Genomic DNA, 12,749 nt, shown 5'->3' on the forward strand with positions numbered 1-12,749 from the left:
TGGGGTCAAATTGACCCCAAATTGAAATTGCTATAACTTGTTTATTGTTTGGCCGATTTTGGAGTTTTGGGGCTGTTTCGAAAGATAATTTAATCATCTTTCAGGTCGTTACCAAAGATTGACTCTTGGTGGGCGGAAACATCGCGGGGAGGGGTTTTAGTGAGCAAGGGTACAAAAACAGTGATTTTTCATGATTATTTAACTTATATCCGAAAATCCTACCCATTTTGAACTGCAACTGCACAGGTTGAATACAAAGAAAACTTTTGATGAACACTACCACAACATTCATGTTTGCCAAAAATGCTACAAACCAAAATACATCAGATCTCACATGGAGCAATATACTCAAATATAAGAGCTCACTAGCGCCGCATCTTGGAAGAAGTGCTCATTATATTGAGCATCGCTTTGTACTCCTGGATATCCTGAACAATGTTGCCGAATACAACTTGGGTGTAGGTATGAGGGATCTCAAGCTAAAGCAATATTTCAAACATGCAAGAATATTGCAAGAACACTAGCGCCGCCTATTTGTAAATTTCCTAATTATTTATTCCGTCACATGACAGTCCATTCTCACTAGACGAACTTTGTTAAAAACGTCATTTTTACAAATTTCAAATTTGTACGATAAGAATATTTACAATGAGGAAAATTCCATATATCGGAATTACTTGAGTAGTCTAAAATAATGAATTCAAATATACCGCCACCTAACGACCAAGCTCTAAACTTACCAATGCCTCATGTCAAAGCACACGCCTTCCTGCATAACCTTTTTGAAAAGGTGCAGTTCAAAATGGGTAGGATTTTCAGATATAAGTAAAATAAGCATGAAAATCACTGTTTTTGTACCCTTTTTTACCAAAACCCCTCCCCGCGATGTACCCGCCCACCTATAGTCAATCTTTGGTAACGATCTGAAAGATGATTAAATTATCTTTCGAAACAGCTCCAAAAATCCAAATCCAATTTGACCCCAGAGCACAGACAACGTAAGTTTTTTGAAACAAGTACACTGTAGCGCATATTTTCAAGATTTTTCAAGCGAATTTACACCTAGGAGACAGATCTCGGCGAGTTTTACCAAACTACCAAAAATTAGGAGAATCGGTTGAAAACTAAAAAAATGGCAGCCACTCAAAGTGGCCTGGGGTCATATTGACCCCAGAGCACAGACAAAAGGTTAAATGTCTGCATTTCTCGTGCAATAAAAGCATACAATATATAAACTGCCGCGTTTCGCATAAGAGTTCCATGTCGATTTTTGACGATTTTAATTTTCTTTCAGAAATAAGCTTAAAATGAACTCATCTTTAAGAAAAACTGATAAAATAATAGTCTTTGTTCTAGAAATTTGAAAATTAAAACCCACTTGTGTTGTCCCATCTTGCTATTTATTCGCATAACAGTCACATTCCAGATTTTAATACCCTCTCGCACAAAAAATCAATGTAATAATGGTCCATTTAATAGCCCCATAGCAATGTATACAGATAAAGAATATTATCACATAACATATGGGTAACTCGGGCTCAAAAAGCTGTACCCAAGTACAGATTCAAAGGTGGTATAGAGAACATCGTAACGTCAAAGGCATTATACCAGTTCACATTCGAAACACGGAAAAAAATATAGTAAACACAACCAAACCTTACACGGTTATACTAATGACACACTGGTGGTATAAGTACCATGGTACAAGAATCTTGAAATTTGTACCATACAAATTATTGTCTTTATCAAAGATAGTCTTGGAATAATTTTCTTGTCCTCTTGTACCATGGTACACGTACCACAGGTGTGTCCTTAGTATTAGATGACTTTGCCCATTAATGGGTACTGTTTTTTGTTGATATTATTTCCACCGTGAAAAAGTCACTCATTTTGAACTTGAGGAACGTACACTTCTTAGTTGCTACACCGTGATTGACCAGAACAATGGTAATAGATTAGACTTTCAATGGTCAATTATGACGCTGGCCACGTCCTTAAGGTAATCGGGGATGGGATGCAGTTACTCGCCCCACTGCAAGCCAAGAACATCTTTGCACTTGCCACGAATTCATGCGGAATTTGATTGGAATTAGGAAGTTAGGTTCTATGGCAGAGGATCGTTTTGGTTAACGAATTGCCGATGCGATAGGAAAGAAATGATTATTTATTCTTATTGATATGCAGGAAACGTGCTTTTCCGTTCATTTTCAATTCTAACAGAATGATAGAACAGCTCTTAAAGGAATAGTTAGACGATGGAAACGGTATGGGACTCCATTTTCAGTTCTAACGATTGCAAGAACTTGAGAAGTATATAGAAAGATGCAAAGTGGGAAGATAATTGAACGGGCCTGGGATTGAACCCACGACCTCCTGCGTATGAGACAGATGCGGTAGCCATATGACCACCAAGCACGTTTCATTATTCCCACCGTGAAAAATCCAACAAACAATTAAAGCTGAATAAGTTAGTTTTTTAGCTGAAGAAAACTATTTTTGGTTATATAAGCGCTTCACTCACCTTCAATGTTTGTTGGGAATTCACCCATTCTACTTTGAAAATTTTGGTTGATTTAGTGTTATCATTACAAAATTAGGTTTGAAACAACAATTAATGTGAGTTAAATTTTGTCAGTAAATTTGCATTATTATTCAGAAGCATAATCAGAATATACATACGATATCCAATTTTTTTGCCAAACAAAACGTAATTTCAAAGATAAATTCCAAATACAATGAGAAGCAGCAAGCTATACGATGTCAAATCCTTCCCTTCCAATGAGCTTGACAGAGAAAGATAATCACGTCAGACGTCAACTGAAAGCAGTTGTTTTGTTTTGATGCAGTGATGTTAAACGTTTAGGAATTAATTAAATTATGTTACGATAATTGAAAAAATATGTTTTTGAAGTGAAATACACATGTGCACATGTTTTAAATATTGGATATTTCAAGCGACAAGCGACCAGTGTCGGCAACCGACCACCTTCCCCTACACATTTTGGACACCCTCATTTTAGTCTGTTCAAAGATGAATTTTCAATTTACACAGGTCATTTAAGCTAAAGCAAAGTCTTATCTTTTGTTTGGGATGCTTGAATGAGAATATTGCATCGATTCAAATTCACAATTTCTACATGAACTGATTGTGTTCGTTCTGAGATTTTCAACGATATATGGTTTGAAGCGTAACACATTATAACGCTTGTCTTTTTGAACAAATGATTTCATTTAAATTTCATCCAAATATCGTTATTTTCGCACAGGAAACTAGTCAAACATATGCGCAGCAATCTATTCTTCATGAAGACAATGAGGGATTAGCAGCGGCATTGATTTTAGTTCAGAAATCATGAAAATGTCGCCGGAAGGGTCCAAAATATGTAGGGGTTGAAATCAAGTTGATTATCCTATTTTGCTTAATGGAAGCTTATTTTGTAAAATTAATCCTGTGTGATACCGCCAACGGGGGTGTCATTGGGCCAATCGTTCATTAAACATAATTGCCTACATTACGGCTCTTATCAACTATGTATGGCAAATCAAAGAAAGGCTTGGCCCAATCTCACCCCTTTTCAGCGTGCATTGCTCGTTGCCAAGAAAAACCAGAACCGCTATATAAATATTCATAAAATTCGATAAAATAACAACAGATTATCGTAACATGATAACCAGGTATCCATCGATCTTAAAACTAGTTATGTAATAGATTTGTGGGGCATTACTGACACTATTTTAATACGGTTTCATTCGATCAATAATTTTACATTCAAATTCCAAGCATTATGGTACGAGCACAATTAGTTCTTGGAATTTGTGATTTCCTAGACGTGAATTTTCATATAATTTCGAACCGTTTGAAGTTTTCATCAAAATTCGTAACAGTTTCTGAGATATAAGGAGTTGAAACATTTTTCGTTTTTGGCCCAATCTTACCCCCTAGGCCCAATGTCACCCCGAACGACGGTACCTTAAAATGAATGAGATTGATATGGTAGTATATTTGAATATTTGCTTCATTGAGAAAAAAAAGTGACACGACTGCGTACCGCATACAAAATGATGTGACTCAATTTTTGGGTTAATTTATTTGTCCGTGCAGGACTTAACTTTTATACCACTTTTTAGTTCCGTGTCGCTTTTCTCATGTGACAGAACGATGTTCCCCATACCAGTTATACAACTTTGGCGAGAAGCAAAGGGGGCCAACTTTTTGCTTCGGTTTCTCTTCGGAGTTACACTTATGTTATGTGATATTATGCCAAATTTTCAGAAAGGTTGCTGGTTCTATCGATTTATTACATTTTTTTAAAATTTCTCCGTGTAAAACGAGTTTGAAAAATTCAACGACATATTTCTCAAGTTGAAGAAAATTGACATGGGACGCTTATGCGAATAGGGGCAGTAAAGTACGCTGCTAATTTTAACACTGTATACTAGCGAGAAAGTGTGCAAAAACTTTTGCTGTTCGTTCTAATTAATATAGAGGTGACATGGTTCGGAATAAGCCTCTTTTGGAAATTCCATAAAATTCCACAGAGATCCTACATGAGAAAAAGCTTTGAAACTTCCAAAGAATTCTTCTGAAACTTCCAAAATATTTAAGTAGAGCATTTTTTCGTAAGTCACCCAAGAATCCCTCCAGGAACTTCTTCAAGAATTCCTTATAAACTTCTCCAGGAATACCATGAACAGATTTTCCTAAGACTCCTTTAAAAAAAATTCAGGAATTTCTTTACGATTTCCTCCAGTGATTTCTCCAGAAATTCTTTATGAATTTCTTCAATAGTTCTTCCGGGAGGGAGTGTAATTCGTAGTAAAAATACTAGCAAAAATTCTGAATTGTGCCTTTCTTAGCCTGGTGGCCATGCAGAAAGTGACTGGATTCATTTCATGGTACGGTGTAGGTTTTATGATACTTCCCTCTGCCTTTGAGCATTATCATATTAGTTTTATTACAAAGGAATGCAGAAATGATGAAGCGGCTCAAAAACCTGGTAGTTAATAACTGTGGAAGTGTTTAATGAACACTAAGCTGCAATATAGCAATTTTCAAATTAGGATGTAATGCCAACAAAGAAGAGCAGAAGAAATTCACAGGAGTTCCCCAATCAGAAATTCTAGGAAATATATAATCAAATATTCAGAACTTCTGGACAAAGGAATCCCTAAAACTCTTAGAAAAGGATTTCTTCGAGTAAATGTGAAATCTGGGAGAAAACCCAATTACATAACGCTTTAGGGGGAAATCTGTCTGAGCGTTGCGGCCTACACATTTTCAAACATTTCCTTACCAAAAGCATTACAAAGAAATGAGGGGTTGAAAGTGATCAATTTTGGTGTTATGTAATTTGTGGATAAACCCTCTCATTAGTTCCTAAGCATGTAGATGACAAAACCCTAGATTATGTTTCTTTCAAGATCATTCTGAAAGATAAGTGGGAAATGTTGGCACTTAGTAGTTACACTTAGCCAAACGATATTTGATCTCGCGAGTTTATTAACCGTTAAAATAACGTATGGAAGCCAAGTCCAATTAACTGTAATCATCGTTAGTTTTCGTTTTGCGCAGTAAATTAACGTACTCTATTTCACTATGTGTGGCTGTATAAATTGTGCTGTATTATTTTTTACATTAAATCTTATATTATTGTTAGTGAAACCCTTGATGAAACCTGTTAATGTGATCTGTGTGATCTATTCAGAATTTATAAGTTCACTAAGACCACAGTTAGGTCAATTAGATATGAGAAACTAAATATGCTCGGGTGTAATTCACGGGAGTAGATTTCCTCATAAATTGTGCTGGAAAAAAATCCAGAGTTGTCAGAGAGAGGAATTATCTATAGCATATCTGAGCTGATGTGAGTAATTCCCCAGAATCCTAAGATGAGGGATTCCTCCAAATTCCCGAAGAAGGAATTCCTCTGAAAGTCTGGAAGAAGGATTCTCAAAAATTCGTGCGAGATGATTTGCCCTGAGCTTTTGTAGGGTCAATTCCCAAGAATGTCTGAGAATTTCTGCAAAATTTCTGTGCGAGGAATTCTTGAAGGAGGAATTTTCCAGAGTCTCAGAAAGAGAAATTCGCCAAAAAATACTTAAGCAAAATTATACTCCAATTCTTGTATAACGACTGCCCAGAATATCTGGACATTTCCTGAAAATTCTAGAAAAAGGAAAACCTGTGTTGAGGGGAGAGGGTATGCTGAAGTTCTTTAGATTTTTTTGTTCATGATTCCTGCAGTGGTAAGTCCTCATAACTCCTGGGAAAGAATTTCTCAGTATTCCTAGTGCTGGAAGAACCCAGAATGCTTGGAAAATCAGTTTTCCAGAATTCAGGAGCAGATATTTCCAAAAATTCCCAAGGAAGAGTTTTCTCAAATTTCGAAAAAGTCAAGGTTTCCAAAAATCTTGGAGGAAGACATATCCATAATTTTTAAAGAAGTAAATCCTCAAAATTCCTGGGAAGAGATTCCTCAGAATTCCTAGAGAAGGAATAACCCTGTATTTTTAAAATATGAGTTTCCTAGAGTTCCTGGGGAAAGAATTTTGCCGACTTCCTTGAGGCGAGCATCTCGGAATCCAAAACAAAATTCACTTGCGTTTAAGGGCACACCACTCAATTTGAAAGCATCGCACATTGTCATTTTCATTATTCTAGAATTTTCCCAGAATTAAAGAAGAAGGAAGTCTATAGGATTTTTGATGAAGCAAATTTTCACAATACACCCAGGTTTTTTTTACGCGGTTGGAATTAATTAATTTCTCGGTTAACCTGAATTTTTACAGCTTTTAAAATACCCCCTGAATTTTCTTTGATTTTTTGTGATTTTTTTCGTGGGGTTAACTCATTGTTTCATTGACGCTGAAGGTCTTAAACGCCTAAAACCAAACCGTGTAAAAAAAACCTGGGTGTACCTGGAGTGAGGTTAGCATTTTGCTACAGAAAGACAATTCTCCAGAATTTTGGAAGAAAGTATTTCTCTTCCTTCCTAAAAATGGCACCAGTTATGTAAAATGTGTTCGCTATTATTTTTAGCTCTTTTGTGTATGAAATGATTCAATTGTGGTTTTACTATTGCCTGAATTTCTATGCTGATCACCTTATCGCATCCTCTGATGGATCTTACTTCAAAATATCAGTGATATAATCAGATGCATTTAAAAAGATAACATAACCCCAAAATTGTATTGTAGGAGGGGTTTGTGTTTGATTATGCAAGAATTGTGTTTCTGTCCGACTTTGTGTCCTGCGTTTTTAAATATAATGATACAGAATCTTTTCGTTTTTTGATCTTCAATCTAGCAAGTGAAATAATGAGTACAACGAATCGTTTTCCAATTTTTACGAATATTTAGAAAAGACTCCTACATAACGGAAGTTTTTTTTTCAAGATACTTGAGAGAACATATCACTCATCAACATAAAAAAATTGTTTATTTCTTCTACTTCTGCTGAATGCAAATAATACATTAAACGCGAATGTTTTTGTGATTATAAATTACAACCAGAAACAGTAACTTCAATACATTAGACAGAATAACAAAAATGATGGATCACTTTTTATTAGCTTTTGATTCAAAATATGCAAAATCTTATTTTTACTTCAAAGCATGAACATTATTTTGATTTTCTTAATCGTTGTCATGAGTATGATCCGCAACCTCCAGCACATGTCTTGCCTGTATTTTCATCAATTGGCAAGGGGAATAATTGCAGAGAAATGCAAATGTCTGTATTTGCTCACTATGAATCGTCTGCAATTTCTTGAAACGCTTAAACGAGTTCTGGATTAGTTCCTTGAATTTCGAGTTAGAAAAGGCTTTTACTAGGGACACGGCAGGTATTTTCGTCTGTTCGTCATAGTCTCGAAAACCAATAAAAGAAAAGCTTTTTTGTAAAACTCATACGTACCAAATCGTACACACTCAATTTTTTTCGCCGAGCTCGGTAAACGAATTACCGAATTCTCAACAGCTGAGCTCTCGGTAGTCACCTCAGTAAAAACATCATCCATTTACCGACTGCTCGGTTCTGTGCGCTCGAAGGCAAAATGTCAAAAATTACTGAGCATATCGGTAATCATTACCGGACACTCGGTAAAAAAAGTATGTACCGACGAATCTTCATTAAAAAGAACTGGGCTCGGTAATGGAAAATACCAACAAATTTCTTAATATTAAATAGAATATGAAGAAAAGTTTTAACCATTATTATTTTTGTTTTTATTAAAAATTAGATTAATTATAATAATATACACGCTTTGATAAGTAAATTATCTTATATAACTACTAACGGCTGCAAAAGCTGCTACACTTCCTATCGCAAATCTACCGCATTCCACTAATGCTGTCTTAATCAGCTCTTTGTATCACTGGAATTCCGTTACAAATTCTCTGCACAATGTCGGGAACAGTCTTGGAAGTTTTCTCAGTTGACATGAATTACAAACATGTGTTACAAACGCCATTTTCTCAATTGTGCTGAAAGTTAAAAGTAGAGCTGTTTTACAAACGATATTTTTAAAAACTTCACAAGGATATTGTTCATATTGTAGGTACTTACATTTTTTCACTGGATGGCACTGAAATCAAGCAACAGATTATCTCGAATGAATTTTAAAGTTCGGAGAGGGAGAACTATAAATATGGCGCCATATTGAGCGTCACGTAACTCCCGTCTGTAGTCTTGAGGAATTCCCTCTCAGACCTCGGCAACCAACTCACCTTACCACCTGGGAGGAAAACAATTAACGAAGGGAACAGTGTCTTTGTGAATACTCACACAAGACACTTTCACCACAACCCGGCACTCATAAATACAGTACACCAAATGTTCAGTTCAACTGTTTTACTTTACTTTTGCTTAGTTTCATAAAGGTACAAAGTTGTGTCATTATCTAGGTACTAGCTATGCACTGCCTTGTTACATTATCGATGGTTACTTTATGTTTACATATAAAATATTACAGTGTTGCCAAATTGAATCAAATGATTTGACATGTTTGTTTCTATACACGACAAATTATAAACAGGAGGAAATTGCCTACTTTGAACCAATTCAACACTTCCCCTCAATTTCCATTCCTAACATACTAATCATTTTCATAAACTTTATTCTTGCAAGCGATTTAGTGAAAATATCTGCTATCTGATTATCTGTGGCAACATATTTCAATAAAATTTTCTTATTCTGAATTTGTTCACGGATAAACATGTATTTCACATCGATGTGTTTAGTCCGCTGGTGGTCACGTGGCTCCTCTGCAATTTTGATGCAAGGGATATTGTCCTCAAATATTGTGAATGGAACTGCAAGAATTCCAACCTCACTCAACATTTTCGACAACCATATTCCCTCCTTAGAAGCTGCACAGAGCGAAACCAATTCCGCTTCAGTCGATGACAGGCTAACAAGCTGTTGACGTTTCGTACTCCATGACACAAGGTTCCCGTATACCGTGAAGGCGCTTCCAGAAATCGATCTCCTATCTTCTTCTTCATTGGCGAAATCAGCATCAGCGTAACCGAATAGTGGTGTTGTCTTGTCCATCCTTCGATAAACTAGACATAGTTTCCGTGTTCCTTGCAGATACCTCAATATCCGCTTCAGTCCACTCCAATGTGCGTCGTCTGCATTATTCTGAAATCGACTAAAAATACTGACCGCGAACGTGATGTCCGGTCTACTCATTAGTGTCAAATATTGAAGACAGCCCAAAAGAGCTTTGAAAGGCGCATTAGTCTGTGGTCCTGTTGATTTCTTCCATTTTACATTAGGGTCAGCAGGGGTGGAAACGGGCTTACAGTCCGACATTCCATACTTATTGAGAATCTTTGTGATGTACCTTTCTTGAGATAATGTCATCCATCCTGATTCAAAATTACGTTGGATGTCTAGGCCAAGGAAATTATGAACTTCCCCTAAATCCTTCATTTTGAATCGTTTGCAAAGATTATCCTTCATCCAATCTATTTGTTTGATGTCTTTCCCGAAAATAAGTATATCATCAACATACAGTATGATATACAACCCTCGATTCTCGCAAATGTACAAACACGAATCTGACTCAAGTTTCCGAAACCCCAGCTCAGTAATTATTTCATTGAACCTTAAATTCCAAGTTCTACTAGATTGCTTAAGCCCATATATACTTTTATTTAGCTTACACATTTTAACATCCCCATTCATATCCGATGGTAACCTCATGTACACTTCTTCTTCCAACAAGCCATTGAGGAATGCTGTTTTCACATCCATTTGATGTATCAGCAAACCATTTTTAACAGCTATTGAAAACATTGTTCTTATCGTGCACATTTTAGCCACTGGAGCAAAGGTTTCACCATAGTCCAAACCTGGACGTTGCGAACAACCTTTTGCAACAAGCCTTGCTTTATATCGATTAGAATCATCATCCTTCATTGTGAATATCCACATGGAATTGATAGGTCGCCTTCCTTTCGGAACGACACTCACCAACGTCCATGTCTGATTCTCCAATAAGGAACCCATTTCTTCATCAATAGCAGCTCTCCAGCTCGGCCAATCATCTCGCTTCATGAGAGATTCAATATTTTGTGGAATTTCTCCTTGTACACAAGACATGAAGAAACTACTGTCTAAATTGGTGTCATAGTCGCGGTGCCATGTAGGCGTTCGGCGGGATCTTTGACTTTGCCGTTGCAATACCGGCTGGACCTCAAACTCATTTTCCGCTTCTTCAAAAATATCCTCTTCTTCTTCTTCATCATCATTATCCCCGTAATTCTCATCCTCAACATCGACAAATTCTGGTTCTTGGACATTTGGGTACGCTTGTGGTACTGGGAGGCTATCCACATGAATTTCATCTCTACCAAGCATTCTGCCCAACTCTTCATCCATGTTAGAACTTTCAATTTTCCCATGAAAATAAAACTTAGTTTCATCAAAGATAACGTCCCTAGAAATTATAATCTTCTTCTGATTATGATCCCACAAACGAAAACCATTCGGAGCATAACCAACCATGGTCAGAATCCTGCTCTTCTCATCAAGCTTGCTACGGTGTATCTTGTTTATGTGAGCATAAGCTATACAACCAAACACTTTAATCTTGCTTACATCAGGCTTGCATTTGAACCACATTTCATAGGGAGTTTTGGGCTCGGGCAATGCAATTGTTGGGCTCCTGTTTGTCAAATAAGCTGCGACATATACTGCCTCACCCCAAAGCATATACGGCATTTTACCTTCATGTAAAATAGTGGTAGCTTTTTCCATCAGTGTACGGTTCATGCGTTCACTTACGCCATTTTGTTGTGGAGTGTATGGCGCGGTAGGTATCATCTGGATCCCCTTGTTAGCACAAAAGGCCATGAATTCTTTACCGTAATACTCGCCGCCATTATCAGACCGTAACTTGGAAATCTTAAGGTTAAATTGCGCCGAAACCATTGCTTCGTACTCTACGAAACATCGAAATACATCACTTTTATTTCGAATCAAGTAGACAATCACGAAATGAGTAAAGTCATCAATGAAAGAGACATAGTATCTGAAACCATCATATGTCTCTTCGGTCATTTGCCCACAAACATCAGTATGAATTAGTTCCAACGGCCTGCTTGATCGTACCTTACCTTCTTTATTGAACGCTTCTCGTGATTGCTTACCTATTATGCAACCTTCGCATACAATAGGATCAAGCTCATCACTATCAAGTTCAATATCTAGCCCCTGTACCATTTGATTTCGAATTAATTTCTTCAAATTTGCTTCCCCTAAATGAGCAAACCGTTTATGCCAGATATTCACATTCCTTGAAATTTTACCCAAATTTGCAAAATCGTTGGCTTCATTTGATGCATCATCCAGGCTTACATCAAGAGCATAAAGTCCATTAACTTTCCTGCCTTTCGCAATCACCTGCCCCAACTTATCTACAATTTCAACTTTCCCATTGCAGAATACAACTTTCTTACCTGTTTCCTCTATTTTAGACACAGAAATAAGATTACAGTGCAATTCAGGAATAAAATACGTGTTATACAAGTTCAAACGGAAACGTTTATTGCCAACTTTGCTCATCATTACAGCATTACCCATCTGTCCACAACGTACTTTATCACCATTTGCCAGAGAAATTGATTGCTGATTCCCTGCAATCTCCCACAAGTGGGTAAAATGTCGCATCTCGCGTAGCATGTGTGCACTCGCACCCGAATCGATGAACATTGGTAAAGTAACCGGCATTTCATCAAGAGCCATTTCACGGAGTTTCTTATCCCTGGTTTCGTCCACAATCTTCTCCACACGAAGCATGTTAATTCGCTCCAGCGGAATCCTCACTCGAAACCCATTCTGCCGATCTACCTCAGTCGTGCCATTGCTACCAATCGTGTTATCAGCTTCAGCGTCCGTCTCGCCAACAGAAATTTTTGGATTCACAGTTTCAGAAAAATATTCTTTAACAGGAGCAGGAACAGGTATTGAAGCATGTTGAGCCATTAGAGCTACATTCGAAACGGCACTGGCCAAATTTCCAACAGCCATCTTTTCTTCGCGCATCTTCTTTTTTAACGAAAAACAGTTTCGACGCTTGTGGCCGGCTTTGCCACATTCGAAACAAACAATATGCTTTTTACTTCCACGCTTTTCTTCCTTCCGTCCGAAGAATGCCGCTTGCGGGGCCATGCGAGGCCTATTCGGCATCGCTTCGTCGGCATCTATAAAAATCCGCTTTATTTGCTCGAGCGACATCGTT

This window comes from Armigeres subalbatus, chromosome 1 (genome assembly GCF_024139115.2).
Source record: "Armigeres subalbatus isolate Guangzhou_Male chromosome 1, GZ_Asu_2, whole genome shotgun sequence".
NCBI classification, from domain to species: Eukaryota; Metazoa; Arthropoda; class Insecta; order Diptera; family Culicidae; genus Armigeres; species Armigeres subalbatus.